This window comes from Anolis carolinensis, chromosome 3, assembly GCF_035594765.1.
Source record: "Anolis carolinensis isolate JA03-04 chromosome 3, rAnoCar3.1.pri, whole genome shotgun sequence".
NCBI classification, from domain to species: Eukaryota; Metazoa; Chordata; class Lepidosauria; order Squamata; family Dactyloidae; genus Anolis; species Anolis carolinensis.
Genome location: NC_085843.1, coordinates 152795907 through 152811486, shown reverse-complemented (window position 1 = coordinate 152811486; position 15580 = coordinate 152795907).

The following is a 15580-nucleotide window of genomic DNA, read 5'->3' as shown; positions in this document are numbered from 1 at the left end:
ATCACCAGGAACTTATGCTTTATCACACCTCCCTTGGCTAGCTCCTGATATTTGCTGATTCTGACATAGATTCCTCAACCTATGAGTACAGGCAGCGCCTGAGTTATAAACATTTGACTCACTAATGATTCACAGTTAAGAACGGGGGTGAGAAAACAGGAAGTGAGAGAAATCTACACCTCAGAAGGGAAATTCACTCCTGAAAGAGTTATCATGGGGAAAAGGTGTCTCCACTGAAGCTTTCTCGCCAATCCTTGTTTCCACAACAAGCGACATTTTTCAAAACCCAATTATCACAGGGACAGAAAGTGAGGTGAAATCTTCTGAACAGGGGCACAGACAGCAAAACAAACACCACCCTATGCCATCCAAAACACACACACATGGCTGGAGTTCCACTTTAAAATGTACATGTTCTGACTTACATACAAATTCAACTTAAGGACAAACCTACAGAACCAGGGTCCCCCTGGGGGAGAACAGCAGTATATTAATAAATAAATAAATAAATATTTTTTTTATAACTTTGAGACTGCCTCTACTGTATTAATGAGATCTTCTTCTAGGAAATTAACTCATTTCTTCCTTGTCTTTACATGCAGCTTGAAAGAAGATGAGACATTTTTTCTTTGGACCTCTCTTTTCCCATCCAAAAGTTTGTACTGGTCAGATATGTAGGCATTTAGATTTTCAGTGTTTAGCAGAATAGCAAAACCAGAAAATGTAATACGCATGCTGTAGGCATCAATATGAACCTAGGTATGTGACACCGTCAAACATTGTCAGATGCTTGTGATGCAGCCTAATCAACTCTCAGAAACAGAGCATATTATAAAACAGGAAAATTATATGTCAAGGATTCAGAAATTATGTGCCAAGAGCATTGTAGTAAAAAGGGGGGAGGGGGAATCTCATTGACAGCAGAAATGAAAATCGCCACTGCAATCAAGATGAAATGATCTGATCCCATAATTCTTAATATGAAAAGTGGAACAATAATAGTTTAATGAAATTGTAATTATACTTGAATGGCAACCTAAAATTTTAATCTTTTTCAGGTTTGGCTTTTATAAACAGGCTGTTAAAAGAATAATGAAACCTTGATTTACTGGCAATGAGGAGTCATCTAATTTTACTATATTAAGAACAGAGGTGTAGTGCATATGATTCAGACAAAAAAAATAGCCTTTGGATTCATAATGAATGAATTATAATACAGACTAATAATCCTGTCATTGAAGTAGTCTAGTTCTGGCAATCAGGAGGGGAAACTAATTGGATTAGATTGCAATCAGGTTTATATTGGAATTGTGTGAGGTTGTGGTGAATTTTATGTCGACTTCTTCATTTAACTGCTGAAGGCAGTGTATATATATATATTTTCAACCCAGACAACGATTGAGCCATCCTGACAAAGCAGGACTTTCCTCTCTCATAACTTGCTCTATGATCTGAATTTATTGATTGTAATACCTTACCTGAGTCAGTTTCAAGGCACTGTACAGATCAGTAAAAATAAAATTTAGTACCTTAAAATGAGGAGCAAGATACTGAATATGTGAATTATCCCTGCCTAATTATTATGGACTACATTCAATTTAATGCTAACAGTGTGACAGTCTACCAGCATAGTGGTGGTGAATTGTGTCACTTGTTTTGTATTTAAATGCCAGAGCTGACCATGGACTAATAAGGCCTGCAACAGTTTTCTTTGTAACTATAACTACTGTCATGATAGTCGTTAGTAGGTTGCCATATGCAAGTCCCATATGCAAAGGTTTTTTTTGGGGGGGGGGGGGTTGCAACTAGAGATAATCTGAATTGAAAGAGGAAATTTCCTTTTAAAATAAGAGTTGGAGTGGGAACAGATTGGGAGGTGGGAGGCGGTCTGGTGTGTATGTGTGGATTTTAAGAGTAGTGGGTAAATTGGACGGAAATTAGAAGGTTGGTGAAATATAAGGAACACTGAACTATAATTGCAAGTGCTATAAAATATTTAAACCATTTATCTGCTTTTCTATATTATTTAACAAATATTTGTTCAACCAGACTTGCTCATTGGGCAAGCTATCAAGGGCTCTCACACAGCTGAAAGACAATGCAAAAGATGAAGATTGCTTGAAGAAAAAGTAAATCCCAAAGCTAGAAAATTTTACAGGACAGATAGGAATTGTGTTTGTCTGCTCACATGTGTTGAGACTAGACAAGATGGTCTGCATATATGGGGAGGGGAAAGTTCTCAAAAATAGTATTATAAAAAACCGAGGAGATATAGAGAAAGTAATTTTTAAAGGAAAAGCATCCTCTTGCTCCTGATGCATGAGCTCAGGTGAAGAGGGTATGACATTGATTTTTTTTGTATTTGACATAGGATTTGAACAATAGATTTCTAGAAGATATTTTTCTTTCACCCCAATATAAGTGATGGCATTGCACATGGACTCAAACTTGTCAATTCATTAAGCCTTTGAAAGAAAAACATCTTCGAGATGGTCATTGTTAAGAGGATTGCACTTGGATAAGCAATCCTCTTGCTTTTTAGAACGGCATAGCCTTTATTTGAAACTGGGAAATTTTTGTCCAAGCAACACCAGAATCTGGTCAAAAGGAAATGGACAGAAAGTAAGAGGATAACATTATTAACAAGGATGAACACACACACACACACACACAAAACAATTTCCCTGGAGAAAACATAGAATGCATATACTGAGTTATTATCACAACTACTCAAAATTACAGCTTCTCCTTAGATTAAGTATAATATCCAGACTGAACTCCTCAACCTAATGCAGCTTCCCAATAATAAAACACTCATATGGGCATCTAGTTGTAGTATCATCTAATCTAGGTCACATCTAAATTCACATCTAAATTTACTATTTAAGTTTAGTCTGGTTTCAGGTTTGGTTATGGGACAGAGACAGCTTTGGGTGCCTTGGTAGATGATCTACACAGTGAACTGGACAGGAGGAGTGTGTTCTTGCTGCTTCTCCTGTATCTTTCATAATCTTTTGAAACCATCAATTATGGTATCCTTCCGAGTCACTTTTCTGGGATGGGGCTTTGAGGTTCTGTTCTTCAGTGGCTCCATTTCTTTCTGGAGGGACAGTCTCAGAAGGTGGTGTTGGGAGACTCCAATTTGACTCCTTGGACACTGGCCAGTGGGATCCCCCAGGGCTCAGTGTTGTCCCCCTTGATGTTCAACATATACATGAAACCACTGGGAGAGGTCATCCAGAGTTTTGGAGTGCAGTGCCATCTATAAACAGATGACACTCAACTCACTCTTTTCCATCTCATTCCAAAGAAATGGTTCCAGTGCTAATAAATTGAAGCTTAATCCCAACTAGACAGAGGTGCTTCTGGTCGGTTGTAAGACAGACCTGGGGAGTCATCCTGTGTTAGACAGGGTCACACTCTCCCTGAAAACACAAGTTCACAGTTTTGGGGTACTCCTGGATTCAGCTCTGATCCTGGAGGCCCAGGTATCAGCAGTGACCAGGAGTGATTTGCCCAATTAAAGCTTGTGTACCAACTACGCCATTCCAGAAGATGTTGGATATGGCCATGGTGGTCCTTGCCTTGGCTACATTTTGAATAAACTACTGTAATGCTTTCTTTGTGGGGCTGTCTTTGAAAAGTGCTCAGAAACTTCAATTGGTCCAAAGAGCAGCCAGACTTCTAACTCAGGCTGGCTACAGGGAGTGTACAATTCCTCTGTTGCAACAGCTCTACTGACTTCCAACACATTTCTGGGCACAATTCAAAGTGATGGTTTGGATTTGCAAAACCCTATACAGCTCCAGTCCAGGTTATCGGAAAGCTGTATCTCTTTCTTAGAATGTGGTATAAATCTGCAATCTGCTGGGGAGGGCCTTCTCTCTGGCCCAGCACCCGCTCAAGTGCGTTTTGTGGGAACACAGGAGACAGCTTTTCTGGTGGCTACTCCCAGACTGTGGGACTCCCTCCCAAGAGAGACCAGGACGGTCCTATACCTACTGGCCTTCCTCAGGCAGGTCAAGATCTTCCTTTGCCAGCAAGCATTTGGAGAAGGATAAGGGGCATGATGCTGGGGAAATGTCTGTGTGGGAATTCTGGGTGTGGGTGCAAGATTGTAAGTTTTAAAGTCTATTTTACATCTACTTGTTGTATTTTAATCTGTTTCTACCAACATTTTTTAACTTTTATATTGCACTTTTTTACACTTTTTTTGTATTGCACTTTTTATAATAATAATTGCCTAATGTAGTTCAAAGCTAGCTTCAAGCTGTGTTAGCCAAATGGCATACTCCCACAAAAATGTATGAAAGAAAACTCTTAATTTGCATCTCTGGTTTGTGTAATCGCTATCCAGGTCTCAAACAAGTCCCAGATTGCCTACATTATCATCTACACAGTAATCCTACTTTCTTAAATATTGATCTGAAATGGCATTAAATGGCCAGTGTCATTGTAAATGTGCCTGTAGTCCACAGTACTCATCTAAGAATAAACATGGGCTGGGATGTATAAAATAATATGTGTGTAGTACTTTTAGGTCTATCAGATAAAAGAAGAGTACTTGGTTAAGAAAGGTATAGAAGGGGCTTGATTGTAATAAAGAAAACATCCAATAGCCTTTCAAAATGTTGCAGGCTACATATATACAGAGCACTGAACCTGTTAGAATTTATTTCTGAGAAGATATGTGTATGACTTCATTGTTATTGTAACAGGAATATTAATCTACGAAAGGAAAAAACAGTATCAGAGAAGGTGTAGTGTAAAGTCTCTCTCAGTGTTCAAATTCTACAAGTTATAATTACTTTCCTGTGGCAATGTGCAGACCAGGCATACACAGAGGATTAGTAAATCCAAAAGGAAGGGATGTGGAGAGAAGGAAAGCAGTAAGAGTAACTCTTGAAACAGAAATTTTATGTAAATGTAAGAGAAAAAATACTGAAAACACATACACACGCAAATCAGAACTGAAGGGAAGAGGCAAAAAATTAAATTGTTGCTGTTGTGTGCCTTTAATTGATGTTTTACTTGTGCTAACTCTAAAGAGAACTCATCCTGGGGTTTTCATGGGCAGATTTATTCAGTGGGTTTGCATTTGCATTTCTCTGAGGCTGAGGGAGAGGGTGTCTTGTCTAAGGCCACCTGGTGAGTTTCCACAGCCAAGCCCTGTTCTCTTGAGCTGTAATCCAACACTCAAAGCACTACACAATGCTGGCTCATCAGGAATACTTTTCTGCCATGTCAATCCAATTTTCAGGAAATTAGTATAAGAGAAACCATTTGTCTGTAAGAAAGAGAGGTTGAAAGAGTACATAACACGTAGCCAACTGTAATTCAACTGACATATCTTCAAGGAAAGGCCCCTCTAACTAGCAAAACTATTGCCATACTCTACTTTTTATAAGATGCATTTCTTTCTTTTGCTTATATCTACCTGTAGTTTGGAAAGGCAAAATTTCATTCCATCTTCTCCTCTCCTTCCTGCGGAGTTGAGTGCAAACTACATTTACACTTTGAACTCAACTTGCATCAATTGAAGTAAGCCAAAGACAAAGGAGAAATTGATAGAAGAAGATGAGAAAGTGGAATGACAGACTATTAGTGGGAAGCATCTCTGTCAAACCACAACATTTTGGGAAGCTTAAGGAGAAAGAAGGTATGTGGCACTCTAACATGTTTAGCTTGTTCCTGTTATGTTGATTCTCAAGGAAAAAGATAAGTGACTGGCTAAGGCAACCAAGTTCAGTTCTACACTGAGCATTTATCCTGAGACTGACGCAGTGTGGTGAATACTGGACCAGCACCTCCCCAGTTGCTCTAGAGGTGGAATAAAGTCCTGACTATCCAGTGGTGCTGAACCTGGTTTTGTGTCATTCCCTCTGCTGTCCTCAGTGCAGTAGCCATGCGGCAGCATGATATGATTTGTGCCAGTTGCTTGTCACCTGCCTTGATGTCACCCTAGAGTGACCTCATCACTTTGCACATTGGTTGGAGTGAGCTTGTCACTTCAGCCAGCATCACTTTAAACAACAAGCCTCTGGCATAAACCATGTTCTGTCCCCTTGGTACCACAGTGAGAAGAACGGGAGGGGATGTTGAGTGTCATGCTTTGTCTTTGGGCTGCCAAGTCTGGGGAACAACAAAAAAGAGAAATAGCATTCAAAATGGGGGACAGATGGAGCTCGATCCTAGGCAAACAATGCTGATATAGGCTGAATGAGTATAGTATGATGAGAAAAATAACATGCAAAAGAAAAAAAGAGTATAAAGTGGGGTGAATAGAAAGTAAGAGGGAAGAATTGTGTCCTGGGATAATTTGGAGTTTAATGGAGTTTTATCCTGTGCAAAGCAGGTAATAATACTCTTCTACATATTTCCAAATATATAAAATATTATGGCCAGAATCCTGAAACCTATAGTTACACATGTGTAATGGTTAAAATGATTACAATCGAGTTAAAACATGAAAAAGTCAACATTAAAATAGAATTAGTCCAAACTTTTATTTGTGCATCCACTGGCTTAGGTTATTCAGTTTAATTCAGTTCATTCAGATGGTCATGTAGAAGGCAATATCTTTTAGAACATGTTCACTGTTTCACAAAGAAAGCAAAACAATATTTACAATGTTTGTTGCATTTGGAAGTAGCCTAGCCATAGAAGATAATACCTTTGAGAAACCATTTCTGGAATCATAGCAGCAAGACTATATTGAAATTATATTTTTCTTCAACTAAAAAAAATAGACTGCATTTGATATTTTTTTTTGAAGTTGTGCTCTGTGCATCTATGTGTGTGTGTATGTTTTTCTTCTTCACACTCACCAAGGAATTACAGAGCAAAAACAGAAAAATATCTGGCTACAGTTAATAATTTAAATTCAGAACATACCTGAAATAAATCATGTTTTCTTTTTGCTTAATATTTCAGTAGCTCTGTGGTGTGTATTTCTTCCCTTGCTCTAGCTGAGCACTTCTAGTACATCTAGATTCTAAACACAAAGAATAAAGAATCTCCTCTGAGAGGGGCAGTGAATGATTCAGTCTGCAATCATTGGACTACTTATTTTAGAGTGTCCCTATTGAAATGAATTGGTCTAGTCTAGGACTACTTTCGAAATAAGTGGCTTGAACATTTCCAGCACAGTTTGTGTTGGTAATATTTGTCATTGATTTCACTGTGGATATTAACAAGTCATTCTACATGAAACACAACAATCACACTTGTTTCTAGATTTATAATTATCTGCGTGGTCCAAAATTATTTTGGGCTTCAATAAAAATTGACACATTTTGAGGAATGAAAAAACATAATCGCAATATCAAGATAAAAATCCAGAAGCAGCAATACCATTTTTGAGGCAGCTCCAATGCATAAAGTTCACTTTGCAAGCTCTTATATTTCAGGAGCTTCTTCATCACACAAATACGTTTTAAAGACATACAGGAGGAAACAATGTCTCAGACTTCCATTTTATTTGAGATGTTGAGTTTGGCTACATTAATTAAAAAAAACCCTGGACTCACCTCAGATCCAGTGCTGGCAGTCTACACAATAAACAATACACATCCAGTAAGTTTTGGCCTTGTGAGGACTAGGGACAAACAGCAATAAAAGATGTGCAATAAAATGTCAGCCCCATTAGCAACATCTATCCTTGTCCTATGTGAAAGTAGTTAGGATCACATTTTATGCCTGCCTCCACCCATGTATATTATGACATCACATGTTTGGGAGTTTTATCTGCAATGGTACATACATGTCTTTTGCATTATATTTCTTTCTGCATCTCATGAATAACCTTGTCTCCATTTAAAAGCACATGCATTCCTGCGAGGAATATAATGGAATCTTGCTATGTTAATAGACAATTGTTTTAATTTTATATCATCTTCAATCAGAGGAAAAACTAATTTCTATCTACCACGTTTTCTGTTCTCAATGTTTATCTGTTTCTTCCTTCTCCTTTAGCTTACAGATGAAGACTTTATATGCAAAGGAATTCACACGTTCCGATAATACTTTCTGCTGTTTTGTCCCCTTCATGTTAATGTATTTTACATGCTTCTTTTAAACCATGTTTTGGGTTGATTTTATTAGTAGTTTTTAAAACATTTATTATTAAAACTAGATAAAAATTCTATATGGCTCATACCCATTGTTTCTCTTAGGAGAATGAAACTGCAAAACACTCATTACTAGTGCTTAGAAGAAAATATAAATTGTTTACTATTAATTTGCTGAATTGAACACCAAAACTGATCCTAAATCTCTGTACTCAATTCCATTCCTTCCATACAATATTAATGCAGTTATCTTTCTGAACGAAATATTGTTTAGTGCCACAGCTATAAACCATTATATAGTGCAAAGAAGGGCCTGCACACCGGAATTCTAGTTAAGTATAACCATTATTCTGGGGGTTTACTGGATATTGAGATTTACAGCATAGATTTGTGTACATCAACTTTGATGTAAATCCACTGTGTCAGTAAGCCTTATTTCCAGGTAAGTGCACAAAGGATTGCCCAGTCCTGTACACACCCACAGCTAGCTGCACTGAACTCCAAATAACTTGTTTGTGATTTTGCTGTAAGGCTGCAAGCCGTAAATATGTAAACCTACTTCAGCATAAGTCCTGTTCAAATTGATAAGTCTGCCTGTATTGAAATTACAAGCATTAGGCTCAGTATTGCAGAGATTCAAAGTTAGGACACTGCAAGAGAGAAGTAATTCATATATGAGCCAAAGAAAATTGGATGCCTAAAAATAAATAAACCCAAGAGTAGACCAGAGATCAGAGGTATTTTACCTTGATGTTGTTGTTAAAATTCTATTTCATGTCAAATATAAACAGGTTGATGCCACACCTGAATTTCCATTATGCCTTAGGCCACACCAAAATGTCTGAATTCTGCTGGAGCTGACAGTTTGATCTTTGGAGATATTCTTGGTTGAATTTAGAGACCACTTTTCTGAACATGACAAAGACTAGAGTTATGAAGGACATCAAAGAATTAGTAGTTTACTGCAAAACTACAAAGACTAACTTGAGAAACATCACTATTCCTCAGGCACCAGTTGCCACTTTTTGCCCCTGTTAATAATAATGAATATAAAATGAAATCATATGGTAGCAGGAACAATTCATTTCTGAAGCATTTATTTCTAGGAAAAAGCCACATTTATATAAAAAGATGACTGTCCTATAATCTGTCTCTTGTTTAGAGAATAAGAGCATTTGTGGATATCAAAATAAAAACCTCCCTATGTTTTTGAAGTGACATAAAGGATTTAGTAATGTGTTTATCTTACAATATTGTGAAAAATAGATATCTGTGGTATTTGCCCCTCTCAAGCATGCCACAGTTCTTCTATTCATTCCTCCCAAAATACTTTTTTGTACAACTGTGGGGCAAATAAACAAGAATGCACATGTTCTGCTCTATCATACAATTTTAAAATCAGACCTCCATATACTTTGCAATGGTGGCCAACGAAAGATGGCAAGAAGCTCACAGAGAAATGAAAAAGGTAATCACTCTCTCCTAAATCTTGTGTTTTGTCTCTGAATGTGATAATTCCAACCCCCTGTGCAGGAGAAGCACAATCAAAGTACCCCTGACATGCAGCCATCTAGCCTATGTTTAAAACCCTTCAAGGAAGGAGCTTTCATCAGACTTTGAGGCAGAAAGTTTAACTGCTGAACAGCTTTTACAGTCATGAAGTTCTTCCTAATATTCAGGTGGAATCTCCTTTCCTGTAGTTTGAACCCATTGCTCTGAGTCCTGGTTTCCAGGGCAGTAGAAAACAAATCTTCTCCTTCTTCCTTATGACAGCCTTTTACATGTTTATACATGGCTATCATATCTCCTCTAAACCTTCTATCCTATAGGCTAAACATACCCAGCTCTATAAGACATCATTTTAGTTGCCCTTCCTTGGACACGTTCCAGCTTGTCAATATCTCTTTTAAACAGTGGTGCCCTTATTCGAGGTGAGGTCTAAACAAAGTAGAATAGGGAGGCACCATGACTTCCCTTAATCTAGACACTATACTCCTTTTGGCCCAAAATTCCATTGGCTTTTTAGCTGCTGCATCACACTGTTGGTTCATGTTCAACTTGTTGTCCACGAAGACTCCAAGATCTTTTACATGAGCATTGTAAGGGACAACCAGCACATCAGTATCCTGCCCATACAAATAACCTCCCTACTGCCTTCACATGTCCATTTGGCAGTTGGAGAAAGTAGGCGACCAAGCAGGAATCGGGTGTGCTTCTGCAACCAGATACAGTAAAGTGACATTTTCATATATTCTGCAGATGTCTTCTGGAGGTTTGAAAGGATTGTATTGTCTTTGGATATCTGGCACCACAAATACAGCCAGATGGTGCTTAATTACCCCTAACCTCCTGAAACCACTAAATATCAATTTGAGAAGTATGTTGTACACAAAGGGAGAAGTGGTAGAAATGAAACTTCATGGAACTTTATGGGTACTATACAGGATATCAGTCTGTTAGAGCTTAAGCCCTATTTAGCTACAAATTGCTGAGGGTTGATGGGAGCTGAAGCTCAGTAGCTTCTAGAAGTCAATTTTCCCAATCCTGGTTTAAACATTTAAAAACCAAACTCTTCTTTTCCCATATCAACATCACAAAATCTAGTGATTGCAAATCTCATCACTTAATCAATTTGTTATCTATACATTTCTCAATGTTGGCACTGAAGTGATATAACTGGAGGTCAGCTGTTACCAACCGTGCTATGGATTTTGAAGAGGTGAAACAGGGTGAAAGGAAGAAGCATGTTGAGGGTAAGCCACATCAAGCTAACTGTTGCTGTGACTGCCTTCCATCTGGAAACCAATGTCCTTATTGTGAAAGACCGTGTGAATCCAGAATAGATCTTTACAGTCACTTACAGATTCACGACTGTACCCTTGAAGACAATCATCCTCAGCCACAAGTGATCACCTATGATGACGACATCATGTTGTACACTGCGAAGATGTTGATTGTGGAGATGTTGTGTTTTTATTTAATTAAATATTATTATATTATAATCCGCTGCCACCAATATAAAGATGTTTTTATTAAAACACTGCCACCAAAGGTAAAGATGTTTCTAATGCTGCCACCAGATGTAAAGGGGATTATTATTTGGTACCACTTTGGGAAGATGCAGCCACCAACTGTGGAGAGAGAAGACGTTTTAAAGATTGTTTTTCCTTTCTTTTTCTTAAATGGTAAACTGTATGACAGACTGAGATGTTTGAAAGAACAATGACACGTTTATTCAGGCACAGAGCTTAGTGGTTACAGTAACTTTTCTACTTCGAGGCACTTTGCTTAACAGTTGCAATAACAGAATGAGGTGATTCAAACTTCCTAAAAATGTCACTTCTTTCCCTACTGCTTTTAAACTGCAGTCACCCTGTGAATTACATTCAGTTTATCTGTTCCTAATCAGGAGACAGACTACCTTAAAATAAGTCACCAAACTTATTTTAAACTGACTCAAAATAAGCAATTGAGCCTCCCTGATTCCTTCAACTACGAATCAGTCTTCACTGCACCTCCTCAGGGCACAGACAAACCGCTCCTTTTCAAACCTGCACTCCTCCACCAAAATGGCAGTTGGCTCCACCCACTTCTCCATGGCAACCAACTCATGAGTGCTGAGCTGCAGTAACTGAAATATTGACCCTTTTAAAACTCAATACACAATTAAACATGACATCTGTAAACTTAAAAAATTCACAATTCATTACATACATCTTTTTACACTGCACAAAACTCCATAGGACTTGGTACTCAGACCCTATGCTACACAGGGGATAGCAGGGGTGCTCGGTTCCCAGCATTTTCAGAGGAGACAACTTTGCTGTTGGGGAATGAGTCTCCTGTCCATGTTACCAAGTTTTCATGTTGCTTGAATGGTCAAGATTCTTGTTTCATGTTCCTGCCTTTGCCTATGTATCTTGAAGGAGTTTTGCCTGAAATGATTTCCTGTATTCATGTTGCTGCAATTGCCTTGAATTATTTCTGTTTTGAAAATCTAGCTTTTATGATGTCTCTTTGGTTCTTATGAAATACCTTTATTGAACTCTGATTGCATTTGTATATTGCTGGTAATATTCTGCTACTTTTGAATATAACCCCTTCCCCCCTTTTATTATTTGTTACTCAATAAACACTTTATTATTGGACTATTGGCTTCTGGTGTGGTGTTGGGTGAAGTGGTGCTTCAGTGCTAGGAAGCAACACAGGCTTAGCTAATAGAGACTAGGATGCGGAACAATGGCTTCAAACTACAGGAAAGGAGATTCCACGTGACCATCAGGAAGAACTTTCTCACTGTGAGAGCTGTTCAGCAGTGGAACTCTCTGCCCCGGATGTGGTGGAGGCTCCTTCTTTGGAGGCTTTTAAGCAGAGGCTGGATGGCCATCTGTCGGGGGTGCTTTGAATGAGATTTTCCTGCTTCTTGCAGGGGGTTGGACTGGATGGCCCGTGAGGTCTCTTCCAACTCTACAATTCTATGATTCTATGAGAACACATGTAGTTACCCATGTTCTCAGGTCTCCATCCTAGGACGTTTCCAGGATGGAGCCAGGATGAAGTCCCACCGGAAGTAGCCCTGTGTCATGTGATGGTCCTGGCTCCATCCTGGAAACATCCTAGGATGGAGCCCAAGCCCTATGTGATGAGGTCCATAAAGATGGGCTATTACAATTAGTCCCTTGCCAACTTATGACTTATCAAGATGTGGAAAAAGATCACCATCCACCTATTGTGCATGTCCACATACCTATCAATTCCTCCCAACATTTGCATAACTATGGTAGCTAGTAGAAACAGGTCTTTAAAGGAATGTCATCAACAAGAGTGACATCTGGGGGTGAGGGAACATTTCCAATTCTGTGGATCATTTCCAGCTGTATGGAAAATCATATATTAATATGTGTGAGCCATTCTAAAATTCCCCCTTCAGTTATTCTCAGACTTTTGATGTTTCCAAAGAAAGTTGCCATGTATTATTACCTACATTTGTATTTTTCTTCTCAGGAAATAAGTTCTAATGAAATGTAATGAAAGCCTAAATTATTTCATTTAGGTCAACAATGTTTCTAAAGGCTTTTCACACAAAGCTGAATATTAAAGCATATCTATATGCATATTAAAGTGCACATCCCATTCCTGCGAATCATGGGATTAGATTATCTTTCTAGTAGTAAGGATAGCTTCGCCCAGTTTGACATATGGTTAATTTTCAGACATGTGTTTTGTTTTTCAACATGGTTCATCATAATGAGTCCTTCTGGGATTCTGAGAATAGATAGGAATTCCAAGAAAATAGCAACTGGGTAAGCTCCCAAGGGTTCTGTACATTACCCATCAGTAATACTTGCTCTGCTGTGCTGGCAATGGGGAAATGTGGCCTTAATCAAATGAAATTTGCCATACTACCTGGAGTAGTTGTTTACTTCAAAATACATCAGTCTTCTGGGAGAGAAGAGAGAAACTTACCTCATAAAACTCAGAAATATTTATTGGATGTTGAGTTTTAGCTATAGTTAATGTCTTTTGTCCCAGCTGAAGCTATGCCCTATGGCCCACTATAGGAATGAATATTAAGTCCCACTTAGTAAAAACCTTCCTTGCAGGCTTTTAAATGGGCTGGATGGCCATCTGTCAGGGGTACTTTGTGCTTTTTCTGCATGTCAGGGGTTGCACTAGCTGGCCCATGTGTGGTCTCTTCCAACTCTATTATTTTATGATTCTATGTTTCTACATCATCTACCCTGATCTGTGGGATCTTTTGAAAAAAAGGTTTACAAGATGGGAGAGGATTAATTGTTGTAGAAACCACTTTCTGATCATGTACTGTTAACTATTAGAAAGTTTAATTCATTGATTTATTGATTTAGATTTTAGCATCTCCTCATTCCAATTCTAATATCATTTGAGCCACTGCTTTGCTGCTTGGTACTGACATTGCTCACTATATCTGTAATATTCCATAAACTTGAAATAGGAAGAAAATATGCTCAATATATTTAATTACCACATAAGAGTGTGCTACTTTAATAAGGATGTAACGGTTGTTAACAAACGGTCCTAACAGCAAAGACTTTTATATTCTTGTCTAAATCAGGACACATTTTACATTAGTAATGGTGAGAAATTAACAAGGGGAAAATGTGAGTTCATTTATACTGTCTGTGCAAGGGCTGTTATAAAATGGAATCAAGGATTATTTTTCTTGTCAACGTTCATGAAGGTAATTTAAAAATGTCTAAACTTTAGGCAGACATAAGCAATTATAGAAACACATGAGGGTGTTTCAGTGTTCCTAATTACTATCATTACAGCTGTTTTATCATGATTTCATACCCTACTAATGACCTTCATAAATTCCAAACATACAGACTACACATTTTTCATTTTCTTTATACATTTTGCACAGCACATGGAAGCAGCCTCAACATCAGAGTTTCTACAGAAGTCGGCCTGTCTAAAGTTCACATCACTCTTTTAAAATCAGAAAAAAAACTAATGAAAGGTGTCATATGATTTCATTTTTCTTAGATCAAATTCAGGATTTTGCAAAAGCTCCTAGTTGTAGCCACATTTTTAATGAATAAAAATTAAATTATAATTTTATATTTTCCTGAAAATAATAGGTTTATACAATAATGTCATTTACATTTTCTTTTGTATATATTAGAGGCCCAGAGGATATCTCTCATACCACTCAATGAATGTGTACACTCTTCTTCTGATACTCTAATACTACCATTGTTACAACATTATTGTGGTGTATGAGCATGCAAACCTCCATCAAATGCAATGGCCATATAAATGGCTATTAATGGGGTTGCAGGAACTTCTTTAAGTAGCATCATGCTAAAATATGCAACTTATAGTTTGATACAGCATAATGTATCTTTATTATATCATTATACCTAAAACACCATCTATTCATTATATGTGTGTGTGTGTGTGTGTGTGTGTATCACATGCTTCCAATGATAGTCAATGGGATGCCCAAATCACTCTTGTAGTCTCACAATGACATCAAGCATACTCAAAATAACTTTTCTAGCCACTGATTATATAAGCTTTAATAGAGCATGGGGAGCCCCGGTGGCGAAGTGGGTTAAGGCGCTGAGCTGCTGAACTTGCAGACCAAAAGGTCGCAGGTTCAAAATTCTGTTAGCTCCAGCTCCTGCCAACCTAGCAGTTCGAAAACATGCAAATGTGAGTAGATAATAGGTACCGCTCTGGCGGGAAGATAACGGCGCTCCATGCAGTCATGCCGGCCACATGATCTTGGAGGTGTCTACGGACAACGCCGGCTCTTCGGCTTAGAAATGAAGATGAGCACCAACCCCCAGAGTCACACATGACTGGACTTAACGTCAGGGGAAACCTTTACCTTTTAATAGAGCATGACAACTGTTGTATTCCAGCCTGCATCTGAGCTGTAAGATGAGCCTGGGGTTGGGCCTGTTGTTCCTGAGGATTCTGGGAGCAGATATTCAATGGTTGAAGCAGGCAGCTTGAACCAC